General features: G+C 40.9%; 1 protein-coding gene across 7 annotated transcripts in view; it reads left to right on the top strand.

Moving 5' to 3' along the window:
* LOC100763509 (vacuolar protein sorting-associated protein 13B) overlaps nucleotides 1-18,951 on the top strand; it is a 437,125-nt gene that overhangs the window by 106,531 nt on the left and 311,643 nt on the right. The gene's annotated exons all lie outside the window — the stretch shown is intronic.

The following is an 18,951-nucleotide window of genomic DNA, read 5'->3' as shown; positions in this document are numbered from 1 at the left end:
TTTAAAAAAATAAACTTTTCTCCTCTATTTCATGCTCATTTGATTTGTTAGCACTGACTGAAAACCTTCTTCACATTATTTTTTACTTATCTTATTACTCCACAAAAGCTAGCTTTCTCTCCATCCCTCTCTCTCCATCTCTGTCTCTCTCTCCCTCTTTCTCTCCCTCCCTCACTGTCACTGGGTGTGGTGGTTTGAATGAAGTAATCCCCATTGTGTCTGGCATATGAACACTTGGTTTCCATTTGGTGGCTATGTTTGGAGAGCCCTAGGAGGTATGACCTTGCTGGGAAAATGCCACCAGGAGCAGGATTTGAGGTTTCAAAGCCTGGAGCCATTTCCAGTTCACTCTCTCTGCTTTCTGCCTTGGGTTAAGAAGTGAGCCCCCGGCTTCTGCTTCAGCCATCATGTCCACTGTTGGCTGTCTTCTTACCCAGTGGGGCAGAATCTTATCCTTCTGGAACCATAAGGTCATGGTGTTTTCTCACAGCAACAGAAAGGTGACTGATAAAAGAGTCCTGCAGTGTAACCCAAGTTGGCCTGGAACTTGGGATCCTTTCTCCTCTTCCTTGCTGAGTGCCAGGATTATGGGCATGGGCCACCACACACAGTTCTTCTTTACAGTATAATACTGAAGGCAACATTCTCATTCTACAATTGGAAAGGTAGAATTTGGTGTTTTTGATGCTATTCTGCAATAATGTAAAGTAAGTGTTCCTTGTAACATAGTCTTTGGCAATTTAAGATATTCTTTTTATTCTCTAGAATAATTAACTTCATAAACCAGTATAAGGGTTTAAGTTTTATTAGGTTTTCATGAATGGAAATAATTTTATCTGCTATTTATCAAACAGGGTGGGTTTGTTATTGTTAGTTGGGAGTTAAAATTACAATTCTGGTCTCAGGAAATCAGTTCAGTTGGGATAGTAGATCTGCTTAAAACATATCAGAAAGTGCATACCATTCAGATTTCTTTGCTCCGATTGGAATTTCTAAGGAGATCTAAAATAGAGACTCTGCTTTCATTAGGGAAATGTCTCCTTTCATGAAATTCTCTTCATATAAAATTAGGTCAATTGCCTTGAAGTTATGCTTTTAGTATTTTTGACAAGCCACTTGACTGGAAATGCTTATATATTGGACCAATTAAAGATAATTCACATTTGTGTTTTGCGTATAAATATGTACAAATTATATCCATCTATCTGAACCCATTTCCTCCATTCTCCCTGTGGACTGTACAATGTACTTCAGCTGTAATTGGTGCCAGTTTCTATATTGATCCCTCTGGGCCTCTGGTGCAGAAACCTTGTCCTCTTGATGACAGAGTTTGCCCGAATGATTTCACGCTCCTAGCATTTTTGTTCATGGGAATTAACAGCAAAGTGTAACTACAGCCGAACAGAGAGTCTATTTTTGTAGTTCTGGAGCTTGGGCTGTGTTATTGGAACTAAATGAAGAGATGCAGGTGTTCCCCAGTGCAGAGCCTCTGGGAGTGCTGAGGGTGAAGCTTGAAAGGAGAATGCATGTGTTTCCAGAGCCCAACAGCAGCTGTGAGGCGAGGATTTATGTTTTTCTCAGAACTTGGGGATTTCAGAACGTTACATTTAATCACAAGCCCAGAGAGGGAAGCCAATGTTAAAGATGTTATGCATAACAGTAAGTTTACTGATCTCTTTACCATGCAAGCTAGTTGTGGGAGTGTGTGTACAACACGGCTGTTAAGCATGGTGTAAACAATCTCTAAAAGGTTATGTAGTTACAGGATATAGCATTTTGAGAATGTTGCATTTGTAGTAGAGGATTTTTATCCTACTAATTATGAAATAGCATATTTTCTGTTTAGAGAAACGCACACATGTACCCACATGTGCGCACACACATGAGATAATAGGTGTGGAAAACATTCTCCGTATGTACTTTGATTATAGCATTTTATGATACAACTGATAAATACAGTGTCAGTCTATTATAATAATTTTGAATCTTGACAGATTGCTTAAATATTTATGTAAAGCATATTCAAATATATTTTAAGTGCTTTCTCAGATGATGAAGTTTCTTGTATTTTAGTTGCTAACGACTAAGACAGGTCAGTATTCGTGTTCTCACATTTTCATTTTGCTTTCTTTCTGAAGTTGTTTCCTGTTGACATTCTGAGGTGGGTCTTCCTCTGTACCCTGGCAGGCTCGGTACTCAAAGTGATGCCCAGATTGTCCTCAGGGTTAGAGCATTCTCTGTCTTCTGCCTCTGGGGTGTGGGGTTATTGGTGTGTGCCACAATGCCTTGGCTGTTGTGTGTATTCTTTTTTGTACAATCATTCATCATTTATTAATTAATGCATCAAGTACTTTGTTACAGATTTTCTCCATATGATAGTTTAATAATTAATTGTTGTTGCTAGTGTAAAATTCTAATATGTTAAGGAGACAGCCATGCATAGTCATCGAGGAATGATAGATAAAAGGGCCTTGTGTTCTGACCGTCTGGGCTCAGCTTCGTCTTTGTAGATTGTAGGTCTTGGACCAAGGTAACCTTTCTAAGTGTTGGTTTCTCATCCTCAAAAACACTGATTCATTTTTCTCAGATTTTTTTTTTTTTTTTGTGAAGATTGAGCTTAACATAATAAACTCTAGTTTTGTTGTTAACTAAATTGTAGTGAGAGCCGAAATTATTCATTTTAATCAATATACTGTATGAGTTTCTGATTCTGTTATTTCCTTTCCTTGTTCTGTTCATCCCTCCTGATCCCTTTGCACTTGAATTTCCATCTAGTTTCCTTTTAGACCTGGGAGTGCTGGGTTCTGAGACCGGGCAGCAATTCCTTCACCTGGTTCCTGAATGTTCCATCCACGGTTAAGTGTCTCCTCAAGTCATGGTTTGGGAGTCAGGAGCAGGTTCAATAGCAACAGGAAATTACTTTGCTTCTTTGAAAAGTCCTGGATTTTGGAGGGAAGCCAGAGGGAGGAACCCATGAGCCTTGTGGGCAGTTACTTGTTTTCCTCATTTATAGCACAAGGTCCGAATTTGTAGTTTTTGCTATATGATTAGCAAAAGTGATAGTCAGAGAAAATAGTAGTGTTTCACTAGTAAGTAGCAAATAAATGTAAAAGAAATTGTACAAAAAGCAACTATGAAATGTGTAGCATTTAGTCATTTATTTAAAGTTTCTTTAAGTGAATCAAACTCCACTATTATTGCCTAAGCTTATATCTTAGACAATGATGTAATTCTTCACACTGTTTTAGATTTTCAAATGCTGGTTCCTGTATTTTATGACCAGTTGCACTAACCTTGTGAATTTGTCCAAATGTTACAGTTGGTTGTTTAATAACTTTGTGACAGAACATTCAGGGTTGAAATTCCTATTAATCTTTGACCTTCCCCCTCTTCCTGAGTGTCTTAGCGCCATCCCAGAGACAGCTGTGGTGATACAGTTGTCAGTTCCCAAAGGCAGAGGCCACTGTTAGCGTATGAGCAAGAAAAATTTCCTGTGCCCTCTGTGTGTAGCCTTACTGTCGACAGGCTTTTGCCATTTCATCCCTGGATTGCTCAGCACGAGAAAGTGAGGTCTGTAATAAAGGTAAACCAGTGATTTTTGCATAGATGATACAGAATACTTACGTTTCTACTTAGCTCATTATTATTGAGGGAACCAGGCAGATATTACAAGAACATTGAAAGAGAATTTTTAAAAGCCACAAACATTTACAGACCAGTAATACCAAAATAAATGGGGGGATGTATAAATTGCCTTTTTCCAGTAGTGAGGGAGTTGTTAATATTTGCATACCTACAGTGAAGAATTATTTTATATTGCTTTCATTTACTTGCAGTGTGTTGTGCAAGTGTGTGCATGCATGCGTGCGTCTGAACTGAACTCTCAGAGGCCCAAAGAACCAGACTCACATGGCCTGGGAGCTGCTCTCAGGATTGCAGGGCATCTCAATGAAAGACCCATTCTCCCCTACCCCTTAGTGGATTCCAGATGGCGTGGCTAATTTTAGCTTGGACAGTTGAAATACAGGCACAAGTTAGAAGTAGTGTGGCGAAGGCAAGGCTCAGTGCCTGGAGGGGGAGTGAAGGGGAAATGAGGTCACCGGCAGAGGGCAGTGATGAAGCCAGTTTTCTCTTGTCCGAGAGAGGTGACGATTAGTATAGACCTTAGCTTGAATTTGGCTTTTGAAATCTTGCCATACTAAGACGTCAGGAAAATCTCAGGGTGAGGTGTTTTATTAAGTGTTGAGCCTGGGTTTAAGTAAATAATTTATTTTAAATAATTAGAATGTTCTATTGAGAAAAGAATCCAGACAGCAGGTACTTAGAAACCTGGTATGTGCAGTCATTGTGTTTTCACCATTAAGGAAATAGCTAATCCCACACAGGAAAGCAGTGTCCCGATCACAAAAGTGGCATTCTATGGGCCACCAAAGTTTTATTTTTGCAGTTATTTCTCCTTTGCATTTATTATGAAAATTCAAAAGGAACTATTTAAATTACTAGAAGACTTTCTTTGAATATAGGACTTAGGAATTCTAAGTGAATTACATTTCTATTTTTCATTTGAAAAGTAGATATCTGAAGTCACATGGGAATAGCTGAATGAATGTAACACAAATATAAATGTTTCATAGACAGTAATCTCAGAACCCACAAGCAGAAAAATAAGTTATTAGTAACATGTAAAAAACATAAAGCTGCAGGCAGTCAGCAAAATAGATCTTAGTATAACAAACATCTTACTTGCCACCCCGGCCCACACTTTTTCTTTTTGAAACAGGATTTTTGTACATAGCCGTAGATGTCCTGAACTCATTGTTTAGGCCAGGTTGGCTCTGAACTCAGAGATCCTCCTGTCTCTGCCTCCAGAGTGCTGGAATTAAAGGTGTGCACCACCATGCCTGGCTCACATGTTTTTGATAAGTAATACAATAGAGCGGAGAACGTTATGAGACTAATAGCTTTATTAGTCTTTTTGCATTGTGTATACAAAGCCTCCAAAATTTATAAAGCAAAGTCGGTGTCAGACTTTACAGGAGTTACTTTCCACAGTCCTTGTTTTAAGCTGCACCCTAAGAGAATAATCTAAGATACGTGAAAGGATTGTATTTAGGTCTGCAGAGATGACTTTGCAGCATTTGCAGAGGCCCTGGGTTTGGTTTTCATTATCCATATCAGGTGGCTCACAGCTGCTTGTAACTTCAGCTCCAGGGGTACAGTGCCCCCTTCTGGCCTCTGTGGCGTCTTGCATGCATGAGTAGGCCTGTACACAAACACACAGACACACAGATACACACACACAGATACACACACACACACACTCTCTCACACAATTTAAGTATAAGGATATTCATGTCAGTTACTTATGACAATGACAAGGGTGTTTGCTGTCCAATAGTAAATTATGAAGTAATCTGAATGTATTCTTAGATGTCTCTTGGTAAACGGGGCCTGTAAAAATATTTGAATAATGGAAAATGTTCATATAAGAAGTTTGTTTTAAAAGGTAGTTAGTGTAGCTTACACTGAAGAGGACTTTAAGTACAGCTCAGTGGCAGAATGCTTGCCTGACCTGCCCAAGGTCCTGGGCTCAGTTCAGAGCACCGCCAACATAATAAGTAAAGTAATGCCAAGTGCTTCATGAATTGCCTTTCTTGTAGCTGTGACGATAGATCTGATAAAACAACTGTAGGGCGGGAGCATTAACTTTGGTTCACAGGCGACCTTCTGTATGACACCGAAAGTGTTCTGCTGTGTGGTAGAAGGAAAGGCAGAGTCATTGGCAACATGGCGGGCAGCAGTCTGTAGACCAGGGTCCCAGAGTGAGTAAGAAGGAAGGGGGGAAGCCAGCAGGGCCCCAGCATTGTAGTTCTGCTTCCTGACTGGGAGCTCAGTCACCAGTTTCCTCATGCACCCTCTGCCTTGCGCCTCCCCCAACACTCCATGCAGCCTAAGGCCAAAATGCCGCCGTTTCCAGTCAGCTGCCGGCTCAGCTCACTCAACCACAGGTACTGTCACAGGCACTGTCTTTCCAAGCCTGGATGTCCTGTAGGTCAACTGACTAAAAATGCTTCCAATTTTTAATGTGGTTGTTGGGATATGATATTATAAACCCTTAATGGTTTGGGGGGTGTTATCACTGTAGAGCTGACATCCTTAAAGAACAACATAAGAAAACTTGGGTGATGACAAAACCTGTGCTTTGTTTTATTGTAGAGTAGGACAAAATAGTTGTGGGATGGAATAATAAAAAGGTACTTAGGTATAGGAACTTAAAGTTAGAAGCATTTCTATGACAACGAAGGTTTATGGTGCCTGTTCTTTTTGGTTATTCCTTTATTTCCAATTAGCCTTCCTTTTGACTGAAACATAATTCATGATTATTCACTATGATTTTAAATATTGCAAGCAGGACATTACCTTGATGTGAGTGGGTAAGTTTTGAAAGGAAGAAAGAAGTGAGGAGATTAACGAGGGATTCTTGCTGCCTATGAACAGGAGTCTCCTTACAGCTCTAGGGTTGCAGAAGGCAGCCACACCTCACCGATGGGTCTGTAGAAAGATGAGGTAACAGGCTGTCCACCATTCCACCGTTGATGGACACTCCTAGAATGGAGGGGGATGGAATAAGCAATATTGCACTAGTCGAAATTAACTCTGTAGGAGAATCTCAGGGTAGGAATCCTCTCAAGACCATTTCTAGTTCAGAAGAATAAAGTGAACATCTTTCAGATGGACAGACATTGCTGTCAGATGGACAGACATTCCTTTCAGTTGGACAGACATTTCTTTCAGATGGACAGATATTTCTTTCAGATGTAAGCAGGAAGAGAATGAGAGAAAAACCTGACTCTTGAAACCCAGAGCTCCTACTGCTGTGTAGAGGAGCTGAAGTGGCCCTTCACCCAACACATTCATTCGTTCGTTCATTCATTCATTCATTCATTCCATCCATTCATTCATTCATTTGCACAAACCTTGTGATGACGAAATGAAAAAGACCTTTCTCTCTTTAAAGAAAAATAAATTTGCTTACTTTTATATGTGTGAAGGTTTTGCCTACATAAATGTTTGTGCAGCATGTGTGCACTGCCTGTGGGGGCCAAAGAAGGGTGTCTTAGCATCTGGACAGTCGTTGGCCACCATGTGGATGCTGGATCCTCAGCAAGAACAGCTGTTGGCTTAATGCTGAGCCAGCTCTCCAGCTCCCTTTGCCTCTTCTTCATCAACTTAAATGTCCTCACGTGGGAGATGGGGCGTGCAAACACATGCAAGGAAGGTTCCTGCAGTAAGCCGTGAGCAAGTGAGACTTGAGTTGTGAACTGTATGAGGATCGGTGGGTCCTTTGGAGGGGGACTGAATAGTTGCTCTGTAACCAAAGCTTAGGAATGGCTTGGGAACAATGGTACAAGCTCATGTCTGAAAGAGTAAGCAAGCCTATTCTTATTTTTTGAGGCTGTGAAAGTCATTTGAAAGTGATTGGCCTGAATTCTGAATGGAAACTTTCAGCAAAGAACCTGGGAGATCCTGTCCTAGATTGCTGTTTGACTAAGTTAGAAGCACTGGACATTGGTTTAGCTATGTCTCTGGAGGCTGCCAGGTGGATCAGACGGTACACCTGGTAAAGGTCCTCTTACTGCCTCAGGAATTTAGAGTGCTCACACATACAGAATCAGACAGTCGGGCTGAACCCCACTGCTCAGGTGACCAACCCATTGCTACAGCAAACGCTCCTCTTCTCAAAAAGTGATTATCCAATTAAGTCTTGGAGGTGACATCCAAACCATAGTGATACTTCTCAAGTCCTTCATTTGTGCTGAGTATTGTTCTGAGTAGTTATCCCAGTAGCTTGATTCAAGAATACACTTGCACTGTTTATCAGGGAAACAGGCTCTGCAGAAATCCAGACCTCGAGAATTGGTTGTTTTATTTTACCAGCTGCAAGTGGTGTGCAAGGTACTGTAAGAGGCTGGTTTTAAGTTGTTTACTGGTCAGGGCTTTGAACAAACTTGGATGTACCAACTCTGAAAAAAGCGCTACTCTCTGAAAACAGAGGGAGAGACTGGTTTGAATGGGAGAAAGGCTTAAATAGCCTTGGGACAGGGCTTTCTGTTACCATTTCTGAGTTTACAGTTCCCGTTTCGGCATTGTAAGTACTTCAAGTTTACATTATTTTGTTGAAATGGTAGTTATTATTAACTGAAGGCCACATTCCTTGAGAAGTATAAAAGCTTCAGGTAAAATAAAAAGTGCTTGGCAAGTGAGGCGGCTTTACTTGTAAGTATTTCAGTGTCTTTAAGTAACTGATACTTAGGAAACCATGTTTCTATGAGGCATGGCATCGCATGAGTGCAGTTCCTGCGCTCAGGGAGAGGAGAGGGAGAACTGTGACATGAGGCCCTCCTGGGCCGTGTCACATGATGCTATCTCAAAAAAAAAAAAAGGAAATTAAGAGGTGGGAATTACTGATTTGTGGTTAACATGAGCTAATTATCTTGTTTAGTTTTAATGTATGATGTGTAACTAGGCTAGACTAAGAAAGACATACATTACATGTTTATTCTCATAAATAGATGAAAATAAAAGAAGAACCATTAGGAATAGGAAGGTCTCCAGCAGCCGGGACTAAGAGAAGAGTATGTGTACTGAGGACAAGTAAAAACCAAAGTGCTTTGTTTCAATTATGAAAATACCGAAATCCAATACATTATTATATTATTTACACAATTAATATACACTAACTTTGTTTTTTTTAAAGAAAGAAACAGAATAAAGCCTGCTTCACATGTTTCCAGGCTAATTTTTACTGAGTTCATTGTATACAACTTAAAAGTTAACAAGATATAAAGGCTAATGTTGGAATCTTTTGTTAGTTGGGAGTTCTTTGTTGGGACCGTGTAGGGAAAGGCTGTGCTCAGCACCCAGAAAGTAAGGCATGTTACAGATGATGGTCTCACTAGAACGGTGTGTTTCCACAGTAAGGCATGTTATAGATGGTCTCAGAATGGCGTGTTTTTCCACATCTCATTTTTCTATCTAGAGTTCTCTATAACTTAAGGTTAAATTCAGAATTCATATGATGACGTGTGATTCTGAAAAGTTTCTGAGTCTTCATTTTGCATTCTTATTGGTAAAATGTGAAAATTAACAGTAGATATCATACCACGTTGTCATGAAGATTAAGTGATTATTCCTGTAATTAAAATATTTAGAATAACATTTGATTTTATGTTTATATATGGACCCTTCCCAACATGTTGTGTAGAGACACCATGACCATGGCAACTCTTCTAAAGGAAAAATATTTAATTGGGGTGGTTTATAGTTTCAGAGGTTTAGTCTGTTACCATGCAGGACATGGCAGCAAGCAGGCAAGCATCTTGATCAGAAGGCAACAGAAACGAACTGAGACACTGGGTGTGGCTTGAGCCTACATAAGACCCCAAAGCCCATCTCCGTAGTGACACACTTCCTTCAACAAGGCCACACCCACTCCACAAAGCCACACCTCCTAACAGTGCCACTTCCTTTAGGGATCATTTTCTCTGAAACCACCAAAGTCCCAACACAATCCAGGTCATCTTCACTGCCTCCTTATCAGGAAGCACTTCCCTCTGAGGGGATCTTGAGTGCAAAGGCTGGAAAACTTTTTGGTGATGCTCATATTTTCTATACACACAAGTTGCTTTGAGTGAAAACCTATTGAAAAAAGCATCTATTGAATCTAATGAAGAAATCTAATTCCAACATGTGTGCCTCTGACTGATTTTAGTTTTATAAAACTGCATTTTCCAATTTGTATCATATCCCTACCATTTGTAGCCTCAGCATTTTCTTTGTTCTGTAGATGAATTTTCGGTTACATAGGGAATAGTTGCATTGGATATCCCTGGTATAACATTTAAAAAGCCAGTTTCATCGTTTTAACCCAAGCCTTCTCCATGGTCTTCATCTCAGTGTGATCACTTCACGTTGAGTGGCCATTCAAGGTCTTCCTCTCTGACTTCCTGTCTTTTCTGAGTGGTAAGAAACTGTTGGGCTCTTCTGTAACCTCCTCAGGAAGGGAGAGTCTGATCTTGTGTCTCCCTTTGAGCACATTCTCTAAGGCCTCCTTCATTGCTTCTGGTTCATCTCAGACGTCTCAGCAGAGCAGCTCAGGGCCCCAAGTGCAGCATCCTCCCACACGGAACTTGAGCCATTACGGGGCTGTGCCCATCCTCCTGCCATTTCTTCAGGGTACACATGTGAGCGCTTGCCCTGCCCGTCACTTTTTCTTCTTTCCTTGTCTTTCCCATTCTGTTCATCTAAGGCTTTCTCATTCAGAATTCATTCATGAATTCTCGTCCCCAAACAGGTAAGAGCCTCTTACTGGCTTCTCATCCACATTCTGGAGCTGTTCATGAGTATTTTGATTAAAGCACCTTCTGAACCCGATTATTTTCATCATTGTCTCCCCCTGATTTATGAGCAGATTAAATTTGGGGTCTGCTTCTTATCTCTGGGAGTTTAATGTCCACTTTCAGGTATATGGGTGGTGTTTAGTAAACATTTGTTCAGTTAGGCAAGAAATGGTGGTGCATGCTTGTGGTCATAGAACTTCAGATGTGGGGCAGCATGAGTAGGTCAAGTGCAACCTCCAGAGGTCGTTTTAGGCTTCCCGGGCACAGTGAGGCCTGTGCCATTCCTCCCTCAACATCCAGAAAAAAGTCTGTTGGAGGAATAGTCTTGAACAAAAATTTATTTCAGTAACAGTTAGATGATGTGCTCATTTATTATGATAAATAATGAGAGTAAACTTGAGCCCAAACTATGGAAATGGGCGGATACCCGGTGTCTTATCTAACCGTTAGCACCAGCCAACTTGCCAGTGTTCTGTTGTCTGCTCACTGTTGTCCTTCATGTTTGCTCTCGTTTGCTTTCTTGTTGGTATTACTCACTTTGTCAGGAACAATGGCTGCTTCTCTCTCAGAGTAAGTATATGTGCGCAATAGCTTTTCCTGTCATTATTTTTCCATCTGCAAAAAAGTAATTTTATTGTTTTTTGTTAATTTTTTTATTTGAATTAGAAACAGGATTGTTTTACATGACAATCCCAGTTCCCTCCTCCCCTACCACCCCCCCAACTAAAACCCTACCTATCACATATCCTTTCTGCTCCCCCTGGATGGTGAGGCCTTCCATAGGGTGTCATCAGAGTCTATCGTATCCTTTGGGATAGGGCCTAGGCCCACCTTTCCTGTCATTCTTAATCATTTATTTTAAGAATAGTATTGTTTTTGCTATATTAGATGAAAAACAATATGAAATCGGACTCGTGTTTTACACATGCATTGTACAAGTGTGAAATGGATTCACGGAAGTAATGTAAGGTGTCTGGTTAGGAGGACTAATCCCTGGAGCAGGTTAAAGAGATGAGCATAGAGATCCATGGCTTGTAGGCTAAGAAACCAGGGAACTATATGAATCAGTTAGACAATTCTCTCTTAGAGGCAAAGAATCTGAGTAATTAGGTGTGGATGTGGACGGGGGGGGGGGTATGTCTGGATTGACACATGGGCTGTCGTGGTAGAAGTTACTTTGTCTTTGTCGTTTCAATCCGGACATCTGCCCTGTAGGTGAGAAGAGAGCGAACTGGTGTGGGTGGGGATGAGTGACAGATGAAGCAGAGAGTGGCCAAGCTCTGGGTTTGAGTGAGGTTATAGGCGGCACACAGAGAAGTGGCCATGCTCTGGGGTTGAGTGTGGTCACCTTTGATACTGAAACTCAGGACTGCATGCTTTTGTCTCTGAGTAACCGAGATCAGCCTTGGTCTTCATCACATGGGAGACATGAGTGTTCAGATTTATTTAGTGGAGGGCCTGGAGTGGTTTTCTGTGCCATTGGCGGAACAGATTAAACCTTGACTGGTTGAGTGCTTCTCCCTCTGCAGAGTGGCGTGGGAGGATCTTCAGCTAGTTTGTCTTAATGGCAGCAGAGAACTCTTCAGTAGAGTTTCCCATGGAAGCGGTGTCTCACTTGAAATTCCAGAACTTTCACTAAAACAAATTTATGAAGTGGGATGATAGTAAGTCACTCAGGAGTCTTCAAAGCAAGTATGTTATTAATTGGCAATTTATTGACTTCATCCCCAGGGCCAGTTTAAAGAAGAGGGAGGGAAGGTTAGATTTGAAGCTATGCTTTGAATGCTGTGTGAGGTCTGTTTGAACTTTCTGGTTAGGCTGCAATTAATTAACTCAATTCAATGAGTGTGTGAGCAAAAGTACGCTTCTTTGGATCTATCAAAGGTGTATTAATGGATGAGGCACTGACAGAATTGTGGTTCTGAGTCTGGTTAATATTAGAGGGCACTCAGACCTACCTGTCATCATTAATCTCTTAGTAAAATGGCGCAGCAGCTACTCAGTGTTTTATATGCCCAATCTGATTTTTAGCATGTATCTCTACCTATACGAGACAGCTTATGCTTATCTGACTTCACAGGGTATGACGTAAATAAGCTTTAAGCCTTCTCTATAAATGGTATCTAAAGATTGTACCTATTCAGTTCGTTTGACCACTTTAAAAACTGTCAGAGATGACTATCTCAGGGTTGCAGCCTGCTCACCTGTGTAATTTTTCCAACACACACACACACACACACACACACACACACACACACACACACACACACACACACACGCAAAGAAGGGTTTTGAAAATTTCTAACTTTGTTTTATTTGCTGCTGCTGATTTTTTTAGTAGCTGTTTCTTCCTTGTATCATGATAAAGAAGTCTTTTGTCATTTTCCCCTCTTTGGTTGGGGTCTTTAAGAATGTTGGAGAATAAACTTGGGCCAATCAGTATTCACTGGGTTTGTGTCTCTGCCTTTCCCTTAGCATCCTTACCCGCTGTCTCTCAGTCCACACTCCGCCTCTCAGGTACCAACAGGGCAAGTCTGCTGGATCCGCCAGAAGCCCCACAAAGACGGATTACTTCATCATCTTAGTCGGAATTCCCAAGAGAAATGGAAGTGATAGATTTAACATACATTAAAGGCAGGTTGTTAGATTGGCTGACATGATATGGCTGGAGTGCTCAAGGGCTTTCTTGAAAAGCAGAGGCCAAAGCCCAGCTGTTGGTCAGTGCATTAAGCTGTGCATTAAGCTACGCACCTCAGTAGTCCTATTTGGAGCCAAAGCCTGTAGGATTCTGGAAGAGCCTCTGGTCTTCAGTCCATGTTGGAGGCCCAGAGAAGCTCTTTGAGATATGCACAAAGGAATTAGCAAGCTTTCAGTTGACATTGGGCCCTGAGGAGCTGGCCTTAACGTCATCAGAGTAATTAGCAGCAACAGGGTGGATGAGCATGCCAGTGCAAGGGACGGCCAAGAGACCAAAACCCCCAAGCCTTTCTCCCTCCTGTTTCCTGCATCTCATGGGGCCACCTCTCATAGGTACCTCTCACATTCTCGGGGACTCTTCCCGCATCAACTGAGGCAGACAAGGCCAGAGGCCAATCTGATGTGCACAGTGTTCCCGGCCGCGCTCTGCCCAGGCGGCTCTAAGTCATGTCAGGCTGGCTGTTTAAATTGTCCATCAATGTGGCGTCTCAGCCTGATACTCCCCTCCCTGAAGTTGCTTGATCCATGCTACATTTTGAGTTTATTCTCATCGGGTTTAGACTGTAAACCTGTATGAATGACGTTTAGGCAGAGAGTATGTACCATACACTGTAAGAACAGCGTTATTCCAGTATAATCTGTGAGGTGGACGCTCCACCCATTTCACTATTAATAATGAATCTCAGTCAGGCAACAATTGTTCTCCTTGTTTCAGAAAGCTGTTTGGTATGAACGTAACGATGCTGAAAGCAACTGAAATAGTCACAAGTTACTACTAGCTCTTACTTGTTTCCTTGAGACAGGCATTACCGTGTGTGAGTGAAGCCGGGAGACCGTTCATCAGATAGAATCCATAGTTATCCACTTCAAAGCTTGACTTTAGTTTTGTTAATTGAGGTATGAAACCTATGCCATTGTGTGCCTGTCCTAATTTACTACTTGTACATACTATTCTTTTAATTTTCAAGGCAGGTATATACTCTGGCTTGTGTATCAGTTAAAGACTATCATGTTTAGTAGTGTTTTTTTTAAAGCAAAATTTGCTATACTGTATATATTTGCAAATGTGTATACATATAGTGTATACATAGTGTATATCTATTTGCAGTCATCATCTTTTCTTGGTGGACGGTTTCATCAGATAAGACAGTAGTGTGAGCCTTACTGTGGGTGACAGGTGGGGCAAACAGAGGCATCGTGGAGAATACAGAAAGATAATGGGCAGTATGAGAAAATGTGGTAGTGAATTAAAGCATGATAATGAAATCCATTATTTTTGAAGAGAAAAAAAATTGAAAAATATTACAATTCCAAAAAGTTAAGGCTAGATTTAGATAAAGACTAACCTGTTTCACATGTGTGGCTATTCGGTTCCTGAGCAAAGTTATAGACAAGAGCTGTGGAACCCACTGTTCAATAAACACACATTCATTGGATACCTGCTGGGAGATGATGTAAGGAATAGAGACCGGGATACATTGCAGAAGTAAAATACCATCTCACTGTTGTGTTTCCAGTTTATCTATTCCTGCACTGCACTGTTATTTTAGGACAACAAAAAGAATAAATTATAGAGTAAGGAACCCTAACTCTAACCCTAACCCCTAACCCCAGACCCCTGACCCTAACCCCTGACCCCTGACCCTAACTTGAAAGTAATGTAAGGAAAGTTCTAATATTGAGACTGACTACTGTAGCATCTTCCTGAGAAGAGTTGATGGAGTTGGAGTGGCCCACACCCCCCTGAATAGCTTAGTTACTGTCTCAGGGACACAGTGATAGATAGCAGGTCTCATCTCTTCCTGCAACACGTGTTTTTGTCTTTATTTCAAATGATAAACATTTTACAATTTCTGCTGGGTAAACTTCTCAGTTTCAGAATTAAGTATGTACTGGCTAGTTTTATGTCATCTTGACACATGCTGGAGTCATGAGAGAGGAGGGAGACTCCATTGAGGAAATGTCTCCATGAGATCTGGCTGTGAAGCCTTTTCTTAATTAGTGATCAGTCTCTGGAATGGTGATCTAGGGTTCCATAAGAAAACAGGCTGAGCAAGCCGTGTAAAGCAAACCAGTCAGCAGCCCCTCTCCATGGCCTCTGCATCAGCTCCTGCCTCCAGGTTCCTGTCCTGTGTAGGTTCCTGTCCAAATGCCCTTCAGTGATCAATAGTGATGTGGAAGTGGAAGCCAAATAGATCCCTTCCTTCCTTCCTTCCTTCCCGGCTTTCTTTTTGGTCATGGTGTTTCATCTCCGCAATGGAAATCTTAACTGAGGCAGACTAGGTATGAGCTTGTTTTGTTTAGATGTGAAAAAGAGCTAGAACATACATTCTGAAGTAATTATGAAGAACAGTTGCACTTCTGTAACTGTCCGGGAGGATATAACTTTACTATCCTTGGCTGGCACTTCAGGTTCTTACTGTCTCCTATCCAATGTGACATCCAGAAACCAACCACATACATGGATTCAAAGACAAAAATTACACGATCAACTCAATAGATGCAGGAAAAGCCTTTGGCAGAATCCAACATACCTTCATAATAAAAATCTTAGAGAATGTGGGACCAGAGTGAACATGCCCAAATACACAGAAATTATTTTTGGGAAACACACAGCCAGCGTCATCCTCGATGGGGAAAATCTTGAAGGCATCCTTCTGAGGTCAGACATGAGACAGGGGTGTTCACAAGGCTCACTCCTGTGTAATGTGCTTAGTCCTAGCTGGAGCAGCAAGGCAAGAGAAGGAAAGGGATACAAATAGCAAAAGAAGTAGTCAGACTAACCCAGATCACATGGTCTTACACATTAGAGACCCCCCCCCCCAAGTTGCACTAGAAAAGTAGTATAAACGGTAAACGAATTCACTGTACACTAACAGCAAAGAACTCCCATTCACAACAACCTCGAAGAAAGTAAGAGTCTAGGAATAAATCCCCGAAAAGAAGTAAAGGACTCCTACCATGATAACTTTGAGCATCTAAAGAAAGAGATAAAGACATTGGAAAATGGAAAGACATCCCATGCTCGTGGATTGATAATATTAATATTTTGAAAATGACTGTTTTACCAAAAATCTTGCAAGAGAATGATAAGCCCCTTATATAGAATCTTTCAGGCATAGAACCATAGAACAGTCATTCCAGAGAGAATACTCACGTTATTAACATTGATTAAAAATTGTGTATGTGTTTGCATGCTTGCATGCATGCACACACTTGTATGTGGGTGCTCTCAGAGGCTAGAAAAAGACATCAGACCACTTGGGCATAGTGTAATGTCCTCTGTACGTGCAGCAATTCCACTGAACCATGGAGTCACCTCTGTAGCCCCCTTACATTTAGTTTTGAGTTCGACTTACTGACTTGTTACCAGTTTCTGATGCTGAGAAGTTAGTTGACCTTTCATACATAGTCTCTTTTTTTTTGTGGGAAATTGGGATGACAGAATTTTTTATATTGGTAAAATAATGTATTTTAGGTATGTAGTATGTTAAAGCTTGCTTATTATCATCAGTATTTAACTACTGTTAAATCACATCATGCTTCACTATTTGCTGCAGGCTGAACACATATAAGGGAAGGATGGCTTATACTAAGCACCAGGGAATCGTCATATGTGTTTTCCTTCCCATGTTATGTTTTGGAGTTTTAACTTTGGAAGTTTACGTTCTTTTGAATTGTGGTCTCTGGTTTCCAGGGGCATGTAATCGTTTGGCTTGGGATCCTACCTTTACTACCTTGTAAAAAAGAGACAGTTGGTCCTGAAAATGGGTTCTTTCTTTGAAGGTGCTGATTGGTTACTAGGAAGCCATTACCCCTGATACTGTCACCTAGTCATTACTGAGTTACTTAGTGAGGCCACTGCTAATGCCACCTTCCATAGCAGAGTGTACAACTAAGGATTCTCTAGGATTAGTTTCTTTAGATTAGATTCTAGGATTAGCTCTTTGTGATGGTCCTGGGATAATTTGAAGACTACAGTGATGTTACTTTAGCAGACACTCAAGCACTGGCTATTCTGCCTGTCTGAGGGCTTCTGTTGTTGTGATAATCACTGTATCAAGTTAACATAAAAACTATCCAGCACACTACCTATGGCTACTTGTTTAGAGTATCGTCATCTAGCGTGGATTAGTAATTGCCACACTGACAAGCAAATTCCGCTAACAGCCATGGTCATTAGCCTGGTGACTGGGTGCATGGGATTGAATTATCCATATTCTTTGGTCCTCCAGAGCAAGGAAGGCCTGCAGGCGGGAGTTTTGGCAGAGACACTCTGGCTCATGAATACTCCACCCCTTCTCAGATTCACTTTATTTTCATTCTGAGTTTGTTAATCGAAAGTATAGGAACAGAGACAGATGTCTTGCTTAATGATCTCCTCGGGAGTTAGAATAACACCTTTTACTCAGATTTGCAATTTTCTGTCTCAACAAGGGATGTAACAAAGGAATGTAAAAATTGGTCATTTACTATTACCAGATCCTAGTCATAGTACTTTTATCTTATGTCTTTTAAGCAATGAAGACAATTTTTTCATTTTTCAACTGAGAAAATATGTGTAGACTTGTATATTTCAAAAGGGTTTATTAATTATCTCAAAGATACACCAGTCTCAAGTGGAAGAGTCAGGAATAGAACCAACAAGTGTGTGTCCCCATCACTCTGTGTCATGTTGAGCAGAATGAGGGCAACAGAGAGGTTGTTTAGGTGGAACTGTAAACACAGCAGGAGCCGGTTGCCGGGAACCCTGTGGATCTTACTGTTGCCCTGCTTTGCACGAGTGTGTAACTTCCAACAGTCTGCTTGTATTTGATCAATCTTGATTGTGTTCTGATGAAATAATTTACTTAACTTGCAACCTGCTTTATAGAGCTAGTGATTTATTGAATATCTTGGAACCACATCCCTGACAGGCAGTATTTCAAGGTGCAATTGCTGTATGAGGATTTTGTTAACCTGATGTTTTGTGGTTTCGCCTCATAAAACTGGTAAAGGACTCCCAGTGTGGAATGTTAATGGGGTGAGGTAATGAGTGTAGGCTGGGTTAGAAGCAACCAGACATGAGCAATCCTACGGTTCATACACCGTGATTCTTGGGGTGGGCTTTGTAGACAGTAGCCTCTCTCAAGATAAAAGCAAACTCGATCTTTTTAATCCAGCATTTGATCAAGTTCTGAGCTGTGCTTAGATGCCAAACAGGGCTCTACCCATGGGAAAGTAATTCATGTTAAGCTAGTGGACTCTCTTGTGATCATTTTCACCTTTTAACTGAGTAGGTATCAGTTATTGATTTCTTCTTCTAGGCCAGTAGTACCTTTGTATTCTACTCATCTCCCAATGACTGTCAATCTGTTCCACTTGTGTATATCACATGGTCAACGAGATAGGTAGTTTGGTTTTCAGGGTTAGTTGTGTTGCTTTTATTTCACTGGATTGAAGAAATATGTATGTTTCCTCCCTTTATTTAATTTTACTTGAGCAATTTACAAATGACTGAAGTTTAGAAGTACCTTGTTTATGGGGCTCTGAGCCCTCATGTTTAGGTTCCATCACAAAGCCTTTGTGTTTTTCTCTTGAAATCACACCCCCCCTGCTTTTTTCTACTACTTAATATGATTTTTGTGTGGAGACAAATAAAATGAATAGTATTCTTCTACTAAGAAAGTCTGAAAGTCACAGGCTCAGCTACAGTATAATTCAAAAGTGTACCAATTTTAAAATACGGTTTTATATTTTGTGGTTTGAATTTCACTGATAGAGCAAAAGAGTGATTTTGAGTCTTTCACTGTAAAGGGGAAGTAAATGTTTATAGATGGAGAAGAATATTATGGCTTTTTGATCAAAGTGATCA

This window comes from Cricetulus griseus, chromosome 10 (genome assembly GCF_003668045.3).
Source record: "Cricetulus griseus strain 17A/GY chromosome 10, alternate assembly CriGri-PICRH-1.0, whole genome shotgun sequence".
In the NCBI taxonomy this organism is placed as follows: Eukaryota; Metazoa; Chordata; class Mammalia; order Rodentia; family Cricetidae; genus Cricetulus; species Cricetulus griseus.
This window is presented reverse-complemented; position numbering and strand designations above follow the sequence as displayed.